At 25.0% G+C, this 14790-nt stretch overlaps 1 long non-coding RNA gene across 1 annotated transcript; it reads right to left on the bottom strand.

Annotated features, from left to right (window-relative positions):
• Positions 1 to 6620: 6620 nt before the first annotated feature.
• On the bottom strand, positions 6621 to 12456 carry LOC136978746 (uncharacterized). Its single transcript, XR_010881278.1, has 2 exons — positions 10650 to 12456; positions 6621 to 7752 (listed from the first exon to the last, which is right to left on the bottom strand). It is a non-coding gene; the product is annotated as an uncharacterized lncRNA (long non-coding RNA).
• Positions 12457 to 14790: the final 2334 nt, after the last annotated feature.

The raw sequence follows: 14790 nt of genomic DNA on the forward strand, positions 1-14790 counted from the left end.
TTTTTATATAAATATAATACAAACATTGACCTCTTTTACTTAACTTTCCTCTGTTTTATAACAGCCAGTAATGGAGGTCGGTGAAAAAATGACCTGTCTCCAAGATTTTTATATTTTTAACTCGGAGCTTGAAACGTGGAAAATGCATAAAAGTTGGGTTTTTTTCACTTGTTTTGAAGCGTAACTTCGGTGCTTTTTGTCAAAAAATTCTGAGTTTGCAAGAAGATTATTAGGAGAAAATGTTTCTAGAAATTTTCTGGAAAATCGGATCATTGGTTCGGAAGATATGATTTCCACTCTTTGTATCTCCGGAACCAATCTCAAGACTTATAAACGTGATAGTAAGTAGCAATTATTAGGAATAAAAACAAATAAAGAATGACGAAAAAGTCCAGTAACAACGCTGCCAACTTTTTCATATTGATTAAATTCGTAAAATTATATCAGTTCAAAATATTATGTAATTAAAAGTCATTGATGCAAGTTACGAAAAATATGAAGAAAAATAAGCTGGAAAGTTAATGTAATTGTAAAATATCTTATTATTTATTGTGTTAATAAAATAAGAATTTATTTTTAACTAGCAGACCCGGCCACGCGTTGTTGTAGCTCAAGATGTATCTATTATAAATGTATAACACCTCCCCCGTGGGAGAATTTCGAAAAATCCCTTCTTAGTGTACTGTACAGTACATTCTCTTGACGTACCCTGTTAAAATGCAATCATAAAACGCAAAAAACCGCATCTAAAATAGTATAATAGAAGCCGAGTAAGCTTTAATTATGTCCCTCTCCCCCGCGGGGGATTTCGACATCTATATTGTACAAAAACTCGCGTATTCAAATGCAACGTTGTGTCAAAATTTGGAGATTTGAGATTAGGAACAAACGAACATTTTACATTTTTATTTATATAGATTTACTTGTGTATTCAAAATGCCATTAAATTCAAATTCGTAATAGTAATTAAAGTATCCCTATTCGACGCTCTCTAGAAAAATATTTAGCAGTTCAAACGACACTAAATCTAAGAAATTAGTACTAAAACTCTTAGTAAATAGCACTTTTAGCGCTGCGAGCAAAAAGTACAAGGCACTCATGCTATATATGATCTAAGCAATGCAGTTATACTACTTAATTAATCTGGTCCCCATTCTGAAGGTGTAATACCTAAAGAAAATATCGTATGAATGCTTGTTACGAGTCAACAATACACAAATGTACAAAACCTTGATTTTTAGCCGAACCTCCTTAACTTATTAGCGAGTAAAATTTTGGGGGGTCATTTTTTGACCGATCGCCATACTTTCCCTCTTTTATATAACAACCAAGAAATAATATAGAGCAAAACATATTTGGATCAGAAAACTCTGAATTTTATAATTAGTCTCATTACTTAGATTTATATAAAGTACTGTATATAGAAAAGAGCATTAAGAAAAATAAATAAATAAAATTTCTCATAATTTAATTTATTTATGAGACGGAAATTTTAACTAAGAAATATTTAGATAGAAATTTCACGACTTGTCCTTACCTTTTGGTATATAAAAATATTTTTTACTACTAAAAAATGAGATTTCAAAAATGTTTAAGAAAGCAGCAATCATTTTATAAAACAAGCTTAATTTAACATCAAAAAACAAAGGAAAATATGTCGATCATGTGATTATATTATCGAACTGTAATTTAAAAATCATTCGGCTATTGTTTTTTAAAAATTTATTTTATAAAAACAATAGTTGAATTTTCTATAAATTCTTTCAACCTTAAATCTTTGTAGCAAAAATACTTTTTTTTTTCCAAAAAATAGGAAATACAAGTTGAAATTAATTATTAAATCTACTTAAATTATGTAGTATACTAATTACATTCTATTATTCTATAAATATTGAATGATGATTCAATAATATTTGTATAATAATAGAAATAATTACTCAAATTAAATATCATTGATGAAACGAATAACGGAAATAAATTTCATAATAAAATATATTCATCATATTACCTCACAATTGGAATTTCCTTGAAATGACGAATTGTCTAAATACATATTTTCCTTCTTAGTATGATGTACTACAAAGATGATTTGAATTTTTTTATCGAAAATACAAATAATGTCATCATTAATAATAACTTTTGTATTACTAATAAAATTCCGGACGTAATTTTAAACAAAACTTAAGTTAATAATCTTAGTTTGTCCTATTTTCCCCTGAAACTATTTTTTCTTTCAAAGTCCTACCGTAATTAAAACGGTAGGACTTTTATTATTCGAGGTAATGTGGATCGACGCTTACTCGAATAATTCGAATAAAACAGATGACCACAACCATTTTAGATTAAAAAAGACTAATATAAAAGATTTATATGATAGCTCTTGGTTCTACCGTATTTCGAGTGCTTTAATTTTCTGTTATCTACAACATCTGGACCTTAAATTATCATAATTGTTGACATTATGTAACAATTATGATTAGGAAATAATTTTTGTCAATTTTAAGGACAAAAAGTTAGATGTTGTCAGGCAGTCGATTGCATAATTACATTTTTCTAAGTGTTTTGGAATGTGTTTATTAAATAATATAAACTAAAAATGGAGTTAAAAGTATATTTTTGAATCGTACCTTAATTAGAAGTGTTGTGTCAAGCAATATGTAATTTATATACGTTTCCAATACCTGATATTCACAATGTGGACTGTATGATTTCACTAGTAAAGAAACAATGCTTTCGAGATGTCATTTCAAATACTATACATCAGTAACAACTTGAAATTTTAAATGAAAGTGTCAATTTAAATATTTAATGATAATAATGTTTAAACAGAATTAATGTGCAGACTTTATTGTTTTTTCATCTTTCTTTTTCAAAACATATTCACTTCACAAGTGCGAAATGTTTGCAACATAATATGAAAGTTGAAAATTTTTAGAAATTTGAATCAATTACGTATGATCTTACTACGATAAATTTAAATTCAAAATGCCAGCCTTTGATGCACTAACCTTATTTACTAACATTAAAATAAAATGCAATACATTTTACAAACTTTATCTACATCATTACAGGAAAAACAAATATGCTATTGCCAATAAATATTTTACCATTAATCGCATTTAAAAAAACTTTACCATGACTATAACAAGGCATTGGTATGTTATTTACATAATATGAAATATAAATCTTCTAAACTATATGATAAATCTATTAAAATTAATAGTGTAATTTTAATTTTGGAATTAACTAAGTATTCTCGCATTATGAAGTTTTGTGGAAGATCAAATGAGAATAAAATCTTTTGAAAAATTCTATATTTTTCGTCGGCGTTTTAAATTTCCTTTTTAATAAATGATATCATATAAGAAAGTAGAATAAAAAATACAAAATTTTGTCAGGTTAGGAAACCTTTCAAGTACAGATGGAATGAAAAATATATTTCATTGCAATATATCTAAAATGATTTGTGCTCAGATAAATTTTTCTATTATTTTAAAAAATTTATCAACGTCACTAAGTTCGATTTTTCTAAAAAGTGACAACTTCCTAATGTTTATTATATCCACATGTCACCTGCGAAATTCAATTATTTAATAAATCTGCATCTGGGTTTAACAAATTTTGTAACTTAAGGTTAAGAATTACTTATGTATCATTATTATTACTATAAATGGACAATTATTCAAAATAAATATTTAGTAAACAATGACTGTAAATTCTTATAAACACTCACATATAATATAATAATACTAAACTACAAAATATAAACGTAATTTATGTACGTGTTGAAACATTAATTTGTTTAATAATCTTTCTTTTCGAATTTCAAATTTATAATTTTAGTAAGTAATTAACTTTATGAAAAATAGATCCTTGTTACTCAAATCTTTATTATTTTTTTCCATTTCTGCTTAATGGCTTTTGGATACGTCACTGATGTCAAAATCCTGGACAGAGGATAAACATTATAAATGTAATAATTACATTATAAATGTGGCAAGGTTCCAAATCAATAAAAATATGACATTTCAGTTGTCATCGAAGCTATAGATTTAGAAGTTTATTTTGGCTGAAAATCTTCTTTCATTCGAATACAGATTATCTTATCGAGAAAGTCGATAAAGACAAAGCAGAAGTGTTTTTGCAACGTTAAGCATTGGAACATAAGATTAACAATTAATTAAACAAAGTTTGGGAAAAGCAAGCGTTATCATTGGAATTAATAGCATTGTTTAATCAATTAAAATCATTTTTGGGAAAATATTTAAGCGTTTTATAACCCTTTTATAAATTAATTCTATCTTAAATCACAAACGATTCCCTAGTTTATTAAAATTCCTACAATATATCAATATAATTAATTTTATTAGAGAATTATATAAATTCGAGTTTTGATCCGAGAGTTAGCTTTAAATCAACTTTAAAATTTTTAATTTTCTTAATTATAAAGCATTAATTTTATTTCGAGTAAATATCTATTTTCTGTCGCTTTCAAAGCATGTTTGTATTAGTTAAAAAGTGAGAGAGAGAGAGAGAGAGAACCTTCGTTATGTCTACGAATTTCATACTTATCTTTAAACATATTCATTAATTTAAACTTAAAATCGATTGATTTCAAATAAACATTATTATTATTACAGTCTTACGTTATTACAGGATCAAAACTAGCGGTAAACTAATTTGTGTATTTATCTCTAATTACAGTAGAGCGTCGATAAGTGGAACGTCGGTAAGTGGAATGGCCGGAAAGTGGAACGATTTTCAGTCGGACTGTGTCGTGCTGAATCGAATGTTTTTGATACTAAATTTACTTCTAAAGTATAATTTTCATGTTTTTTATATTCTTTAATATATTTATTTTGTTTGTACAAAATGCAGAAATAATTTTTAACGATACGATAGCCTCGATGATTATTATAAAAATTTTCGTTAGGCTTAAAATCGACGAAAATTCAACACGAAGCGACACGCAACGGAGAAAAATTCAACAGGAAGCGATACGCAACGGAAAAAAATTTGAACATCGGACAGGTTAATGTATTTTTTCGTACAAAGTCGGAAACTGGAACAAATCATTAACTGGAAGGACCCCAGTCCCCAATTGGTTCCACTTTTCGACGCTCTACTGTAGTCTCTAATAAGAATATTTTTATGATAAAAAAATTCAATTTAAAAAATTTTAAATTAGAATATATTTTTTTAGATTTACATTTAAACTCAGACAAGAACAATTTATGCAAGAGATAAAAATATACGACCATTCCATATTTTTACGTTTATTACGATTTACAGATTCGGCGTGGCCTATTTTACGCTTCAGCAAATTTCGAAACATCAAAATTCACCATTAAAAGTTTTTTTGGCTCCGAGTTACATTTTACTAAAGAACGTAAAGTCATTCGAAGACTTCTAAAATTTTATAGACAATCATTTTTAGAATTCTCTGCAAATTCAACTGAATTAAAACGAAAAAAAATTTAATAAAATCTTTTTTCTTGTATTTACTTAAATAGAATAAACAAGGAAATTATTCGAGAAGTGAATTTATATAAATATACGTTAATGTTACTATATATATATATTTATAAAACATAAATTGTAATTTTGCTTCTTATTCGATAAAATATTTATAAAATTCGATTTTTGCAATTTATTTAACTTTAATATTATTTTATTGGAGGTATTCGATAATGTGTAGTCAGCTTATAATCTGCATTTCTAAAAATATCACTAACAAAAGCTTAAAAACTGTCACAGTAATCCTCTGAAATGAAATTCTTACTTTTAACAAGAAAATTAATTTAATAAAACAGTGTTTATGACGACTTAAGTGCCAGCATTATTGAATGCATGATACAAATAATTAAATTTATTTCTTTAATTTTAAATTACTGCAATGAAAGTATGAATATTAAAAACTACAAAAAAAGTTACTAAAAATACAAAAAAGCCATTAACCTTATTGACTTTCAATTGCTATACACCAGTACTATTTTTTTTGTTAGTAGTTTTATTTTGTTATATTTTCACTCATTCTACTGCTAAATTTTTTTAAAAAAAGGTTAATTGAATATGTTATTTAGTAGAATCTCAATTAATTTCAGTAATTGTTATCAAACTTGACTGTCTTTACCTGATAAATCCTTGATTACAGATCAGAACAGAAGCATGAGCATAGCTGTATTATCTATTTCTGTATATAGAATAGTTTTTTGAATAAATTGTTAATAATTTTAACACATAATTATACAGAATAATTTAATGTTACTGTCAGAAAACTCGTAAAAGTTGACACGAAAATATTGAAAGAAATAATATAGGCGATAATAATACGAAGCGAAGACATTAAAATATAAGTGTAACGTGAGAGTGCTGCTTTATGTAATATGCCAAAATCCTCTTGGAACAATATACGATTTGGATTTTGGAAATATATTTTGATTACATCTTACCCCGGTTGTATTCATAATTAAATTTTTTTCCTCGTTAAATAATGATTACGTCGATTAAAAAAAATTTTGAATGAAAATGCTTTAAAATAAATATTTTAATTTTTAATTTTATTTATCTTCACCGACCGGTTCAATCCAACATAGTTCATTAAATCCTGTTAAAAGTGCTAATATTTTTAAATTAATTTTTTATTTTTGACAATAACACAATCAAGCAGATAAATCCTATGAAGCCAAAATATGTTTAACATATACATTTTGTTATCTAATAACAAAAACACCAGGGATAACAAATCGTTATCCATAAACACGATTTTCACACTTTCAACTCAAATTTAATCCTGTTTTGACTTTTCGTTATACAAAACGGTTTGTGGTATAGGAAACCGATATTATATATATTATATTAATAACGAGTATTGCTTAACTCCGCGTAATTTTAAACGGTACGTTTGCATTGTTCATTTATTATTAATAATTTAAATATAAAATTAATCATCTGCGCGATTTAATAGATAAATAGTTTATGCAACAATATCATATATTCACATAATTATATACCATTACAATATATATATATATATATATTATATATATACTTTAAACATTTGAGCAACGTGAAACCTTTCCTGAACAATTATCGTCATTATCGTATTATAAATATTTCATATTTCTTGTTATCTACATATATTACACATTTCATAGGAATATACCTATTTACAAAAAAGCGCGGAAATGTCTGCAAAAATGAATGTGTAAATAAAAATTCGAATATATTTTTTACATAAAAATATCTTCGAGCTTAACAACTATGCAAGTGCATAACTATAAATAAATATAAAACATCGCACAATTACCAGACTTTTATACAATATGTGAATTTCATATGTATACAGTATCTCCTAATGATATTTTCCAGTGTTGTACAGATATGCATATATCACAAATCCAGCCATAGCTGTGCACAAAGTTCCTAATATGACGTACAATTTGATGGTAAAACCACGAAAAGAATCTTCTTCGTCCATTCTCGCTAATGATTTTCTTGGTGTTCTTTGAGACTGAGGGCAAACGGAATGCGAACGCAATCTTCGATATGAAGAATCGCCTTCTGTTGCATCTTGACTGAAAGCAACAGACATAGATCTTGGTCTCGATGGGAATGTTGGGGCTAACAAACCGTCTATAGACGAACGAGGACTATTTGAAGATAATCTTGACATCGTGGAAGATCCGTTCGAATTTCTTTCTCTAGATGCTCGTCTCTCACGTGGGTTAATATGAAACAATCTCATAATCCCTTATGAAGAAAGAAAAAACAAGAATACAAAATTAATTTCTTTTTAAAAATTTAAATATACTAAACGTGATTTTTCTCATTTGAAAATTTCTATCAAAACCTAATTACTACTTACATTATGCAATAACAAAATTGTAGTTTTCACTATGCATAAGTTTAAGGGTGGCGTCAAAAAGGCTTTTCCCATGTAATGATCTACTCAGACGTACAGTCACGCAATATAATAGACTTCACTCATTCTACAGTCGTCTTATATAATGATTTGTACTACGCTATTTTCTAATTTTAATGCGGCACACTGAACTGAACACTAGATGAGTCGACTATAATGAGTAATTTAAATATTGTTTACAATTGAAAAGAATAAATTATGCAAGGAAACACTAGAAATTTAGTGTTTTTATTATCTGTAAATATACAAAACGAGAACAGTAAAAATTAAAAAAAAAAAAAAAAAATCTCGGTCAATTTCAATAGGAGTTTCTGTAGAAAACCTATTTAATGTTTATTCTACAACACTATACGGGGTATATATTATTAAATAACAAAGATATGAACGGCCTAGCCTTAAACTATAACGTTTTTTATGGTAGAAATATCATTTAATGTTCCTATCATGGAATAAATGCTTTATATATTATACATTGGATTTAAACGGGCGTTGACGTAGACAATAAAACAGTAAAATTTTTTACTATTATAAAATATTTTCATTTACTTTTTATAAATTTATTTATTAGAAATTTTTATACGTTTATGATTTATTATGTAAAATATATTGTATATAAGATTGATTATTTTTGAAACGTTTTAAAATAAAATAGACCGAATTCGTCTATTTTTTAAAATAGATACATTTTGATAAAAGCTGGAACATATTGAAAATTTCAGCTAAAGGGAGGGCATGAATTGTGAGAAAAATATTTTAAAAAATAAATAAAAGATGAAAGTTATTTGTAAACTGGATAGATTCTTTAAGAAAAAAGGATCAATAATAACTTAGATATTCAACTAAATATATAAAATTCTTTTCATTGATATAAACTAAAAATCGTATACGTAAGCATACAACGAAGATATGTAATAAAAATAATACTTGTCACATTTATTGAGAGGTTAATTAATAAAAAGAATTATTGTTTAAAATGAAAAATCATTGTTAGTATGAAATCTTTTTGACTTGTGTATAAAAGAATTCGCTTTTGATTTTCAGCTTGACAAATCAACCAAACAAGGAAAATTTTATATGTTATAGATGTACATTTCGATTTAACTAGTAATGTATTAAGAAATATTTTTTAAGAATTAAATTTACAGAAAATACTAGAAATTTGCAGTTAAAATAATAAATTTATATAACAAAAATTTCTATTTAATAATACCTTTTAGAAACAATGAATTATTAAGGGAACCACAATTAGTGTTAATAGCATTTTATAAGTAGAAATAGGCATTAAATAACAATAAATATAAGAATTAAAACATTATTATCTGAAAATTACTTTTATTTAGAATTTAGAATCAATTCATACACTACGTTACTAATTAAACTGTAATATTTTCTATATAATTATAATAGAAACGTGCAAATCATATTTAAACTAATATAAAGAAATTATCCAGCAAATATATTATTTTACTCTTCGATAATTGTCATAATTTAGAATTTAACTGCATTTATTAATAATTTAACTTGGCTACCATTCGTGTCATGTGATATAAAATATGTTTTCATCATGTGCTTATTACATAAGCTGGATTTCCTATTTTTTGTTCTTATTTTTAAATAATTTCAAAAATTATTCTAATCACAGCGTACAATTAACGTACTGAAACTATAAATATTAATGATCTTTATAATATGAATAAAATCTTTTCTGAATTTTAAAATTAATCACAATTATTTCATTCAATTTTAATTATCAATATTTGCAAACTTTTTAAATATACCAAAATACATAATTAAAACAATTGTTATATATTTTACATATAATTGTTCTCTGTAAATTATTTTAATATAAAAATATATAAATGAAGACATTAAACTATAAAAGTAAAAGAGTTTTATTGATTTTTAAAATTAATCGGTGGAAAATCGTTCGGGTCAATAAATGAACCGGAGAAAAAGAAATTTTAAAAGGTGGATATTATTTTATAAAGTTGACATTACGCTTTTAATATTTTATTATATAAAACCTAAATTGTTTTAAATATGCATTATAGTTTATATATATATATATGTATATAAACTAGTGATTATAGTTTATACAAATACATATAAACTATAAACATAATAATTATGATTAGAGCCAAGAGTGCAGCTGTTGTATGGCTTTTGTATTTGATAAAATTATTCATAATCTTGTTCTGTATCTCTTTTATCAGCTTAGTTTCTGTTCTCAACCTTACTTGATTGTCAACTGACGTCAGACCATCTGTCTGAAACCTGTGTTATGGCTTCTGTACTGTTGCATTCACTGTAGGATAGAACTGTTTGACAGTGAATATACACAACGGTAAAAAGGAAAAAACAAACATTATGACCTTAAGTTGGGTTTATAAAGAATTATTTTAAAACGTGCATTTAAAACAAACAAAAAAAAAGCTAAGTGCAAAGTGTAATTTAACTATATATAATTCAAAACTTACTATTTATTTATTTACAATTTTAAATTTATACAGTTTACCTTATCTCGAATCAAAACTTTATCGTGACATTAAATATTTAAATACATCAAATATATTTTATTTAAGTATTAAATTGACTTTAAGTATAAGCGTAATTTAAAAAATAATTTTTAATGAATTGATTGTATTAAAATATTAAACAATAATTTTAGTTTATGATAAAACTAAATATAGTTGCATGCGATCAATGTAAAGGATCTTTAACTTACGTTTTACTGTCAAACACTCGTATTTCGTAACACAAGAGTATGTTCATTTATGATATTCCATAACTGTTTAACTTAAGTAAAGAAGATTGTTTACATAATTTGATGATTGTAGACTTTACTTTGACAGATATGCTACTCTCAAATCCAGCGTTTAGTTTGTGAAATGTCCACTTCGAAACGTCACCAGATAGGTTCAGCCTGCAGATAGTTCCATGTCCAGTAAGGGGGTGTACGCTATTGGGAGGCGAAGATTTGCTGCATACTCGATAATAGCAACTCGCAATGTTAACGGAAAATTGACGATATATGACTAAACTTTGATGAATATTAATACGCAATCATGTCAATAACATTAACCAGTTAATTTGAGGTTTTCCTGCATTAAAGTTATCCTCTATAATAACCGGATCCGTGTGTAACTTCTAGAAGATTTATGCGTTACTTTCTCGGTAAATTTTTTAAAATTTTAACTAAAATTTATTTATAAAACTTCAAAATTTTGTTTCCGGAAAAATCAATAAAAAAGCTCTCCTTTCTGTCTATCGATCGAATATATAACGAGAAGAAATATACAAATATATTAATATATTCGTTATTGTTGTCCATTTTTTAAAATTTGGATACAGATCATTATTGTTCGTCAGTAAATGAACTGTATCGGATCGATTATAGAAGAGTTTAAGTAGATAATTTAATGAAAAAGCATGACAGCTGCAATCACGTTTAAATTTTGTATGAATGACATTTTTGAATAATTTCTAATGATTTATGATAGTAAAACACTGTTCACAAATCATGTGACATTTAAAAAAAAAAATAATTTTTCAGACGAAGTTTAAAATGAAATGAATATTTTAAGCGATGAAATAAATCATATTCGATAATGACACTTTTTATTACCATTAAAAATTATTAGAATTATTATTTAATGTTAGTTTTTGCTAGACATGTATAAAAAATAAACGATCGTTTTTAAATCTCTGAAAACAATCCATCCAATTCGAAGAATTTTTCACCTCTTGACGTCATTCTATAAAATTACTTTCAAGTTTTTTATCTATCGAAATGAAATTTCTAAAGGTAAGTAAATCGTACTTACAAATAGTAAATTTACTTTATTAAACAAATTTTTAGAAATACTTTTTATACTAAAATATATTTATCATATTTATTAAACAATTCGTTATAATAGAGATTTAATATCATTGACATTTAAGCAAGAATCTCTCTCTATATATATATACATAAAAATATTTATTCAATGTCATTGAGGATTAAAGCAATTAATATTTAATATTCTTTATTTTTATAACTATAATAACAGTAATTAAAAATTAGAACCGATGATAAAACAGTTTTTGTGTCATTACGAGTATACAGAGCTATTAGGAAACTATAATTTTATATTATAATTTATGGTCAGATGTAAAATTTAGAGTGAAATTTAATCATGATTGCGCTGTTAAACATATTCTAATTATTAAATAAAACGAAATTTATAAGTCAACAGATGGTGGACTAAACATTGGAGTATAATGCGCAATTTTTAAATGTTCAAATACTTCTTTTATCGTTTGCAATATATTCGAATGGTAAGATTTTAATTACCTAAAATGTTCGACTAGCAAACAAGATCGCCCAGTTAATTATTTTTCTAAAATGAAAGCTATTAACATGTAAATTAGGGCGTATACAATTTATTTGAAATTAATACATTATTTAAATACATACCGTTACTTTACAGTCAAATGAAGTAATTTATAAACTTTTACTTATTATAATGTGTTTGAATAAGTTTTATATAATTTTAAATTTGGAATTCTGATATAATATAATATCAGATTTTACAGATAAAATATTACAGGCTTTAATATAAATATATTTATATATATATATATATGTTTAAATTATGTGTTATTCCATTAAAAATTCTAGCCTATATTAGATTACAATGAATTATTTAACTGAATTAACCTTTGGAAAATGACTTATGCAGTTTTAAATTAATGAGATGAAGCATTAGATCTTTCAATATATATGTATAGTAATTTAAGATCAAGTTTCAACGATAAACGAACTACACTAATAAAATTTTAATATAAACTGTTATTGAACCACAAAAGAATCTAAGACTTTTATATAATTTAATTTTTATTTTTTAACTTTTAATGAAATGTTGATTAAAACTTTAAATTATTTTTTCGAAAAGAAATTTATCTAGCAAGTTATTTATTTTTGGGATTTCTTATTGGTTAATTAAAGAGGAGTGAATATTAAAAAAAGACTATATTTTTATAAAATTTAGTTAAATTAATAAGAATATAAGGATGAAGTTTGAACGTTTTATAATTAAAAAATATTCATTGTTATTTTAAAGTAATTAATATACATGTAGCGTATTATGTTGCGTTATAATTAAAGAAGCTGTTTAGAATGTTTTAGTTATTAATATAAATTAAACTGAAATTTCCTGTACAACTACTGCATTTACGGTATTATTGAACGAACGGATTATTGAACAAAGGTTACAATTTCAATGTAAAGATGCGACTGTTATGTCGAACGTCCTTTGTTTGATCAATAAGAACAAAAGAGCTTGATTCAATTATAATTCTAAACCATTTTTTCACAGAATTTTTCTGACTTTATCTGTTTTCTTTTTTTAAAAATAAATAAATATGAAAGTAATAAAGTAAATCGTTTTAGTTAAACGTGTATTATGCGTTCAATCTCTGTATAGGCCTAACCTAGTGTGAAGGTTATTATAGAGAGGAAAAGTTAAAAGGAGGAGAATTAGTTTCTAAAATTTGCATATTTTCTAATTATCCAATCGATTTACTCTTTCTCTGAAATATTTTAAAATAAAATCGATTTAAAACCGCAAAGAATTTAGATCCAAATTAACATTTAAATTTACCTTACTAAACAATTTATTATTAAAAATTTTTAAATTTAATTTTATAACGAAAACGATTTTTAATAATAATAGACAATTATTAAACGCCATATCACTTAGGCAAATAAAAACATTTCAATATTATTGAAGAATCTCTTTGTAGTGATGTTCAATGAGCATAAGGGTTCTTTATAGGCACTAGATGAGGCGAAAGCTAATAAATCAACCGATAAATCTCTGTTGATATGATAAAGTTAAAATTGGTAATGCGAACTTAAAGTAGACAATTACTTTCTCGAAATGATTTAATAAAAATTGAAATATGATTACCAATTCACGCCAAATGAATATTATAAAATAAGTTGTAAAAGTTAAAAATGACTAACTTTTTAATGTAGAGAATACATAAATATATCTAAATAAATATGTTTGTGTTATCTAAATACATAAATATATAAATATTTGTAAATAAATATATTCGTAATATTTGATTAGTTGCATTAGCTTTCTAATATTAATATTGTCAAATATATTATTATCATTATGTACACATATATAAACATTTAATAATATAATATTTACAATTTTCAAATTTAAATTTTAAAATTAGGCCTGTTTGAAAATAAGTTATTTATTAATTGAAAATTATTAATTAATAATATTTCTTATATAAATCTGTATTATAATAATTATATTTACAGATAAAAAGTGTTAAGCTAGTACAGTAGTTGCAATTTTTTATGGTTCAAAACTGAAAACAATTTGCCATTAGATTAGTTTAAACTCTTTCCTCATTTTACCCAAATACCAAGTATTTGCATTTAAATATTTCACGAATTTATATGTACACAGCAAGATTCTCAAAAAGGACTGCTTGTCCTTCTGCTAAAAACATCGAAGATTTATATGAAAATTTAACTGAAATAGAAGCATCGATTCAAAAATAACATTATTTTTAAATTAATTAATTACTTAGTCAACTACATAAATTGTATAATGCAAATAGTCGATCTTTTTAAAATATTTATATTAAGCTTAAGTTTAACTTTCTAAATTAATTTTAACTGTAAGATCAAATTTACATTTTAAATTTAATGAATTAAATGTGACGTTATTTAAATCGGATTGCTTTGCCGTAAACTAGAAATGTCAAAATGTTTACTTTATATGTCATCTATTTCTTGCATACCAGTGGCCGAATGGATAAAACCTCTAAACTGGTAGTTAGAGCCTGACCAACGGACT

The sequence above is a fragment of the Centruroides vittatus genome, unplaced genomic scaffold (genome assembly GCF_030686945.1).
Source record: "Centruroides vittatus isolate TY-2023 unplaced genomic scaffold, ASM3068694v2 contig_549, whole genome shotgun sequence".
Classification (NCBI taxonomy): Eukaryota; Metazoa; Arthropoda; class Arachnida; order Scorpiones; family Buthidae; genus Centruroides; species Centruroides vittatus.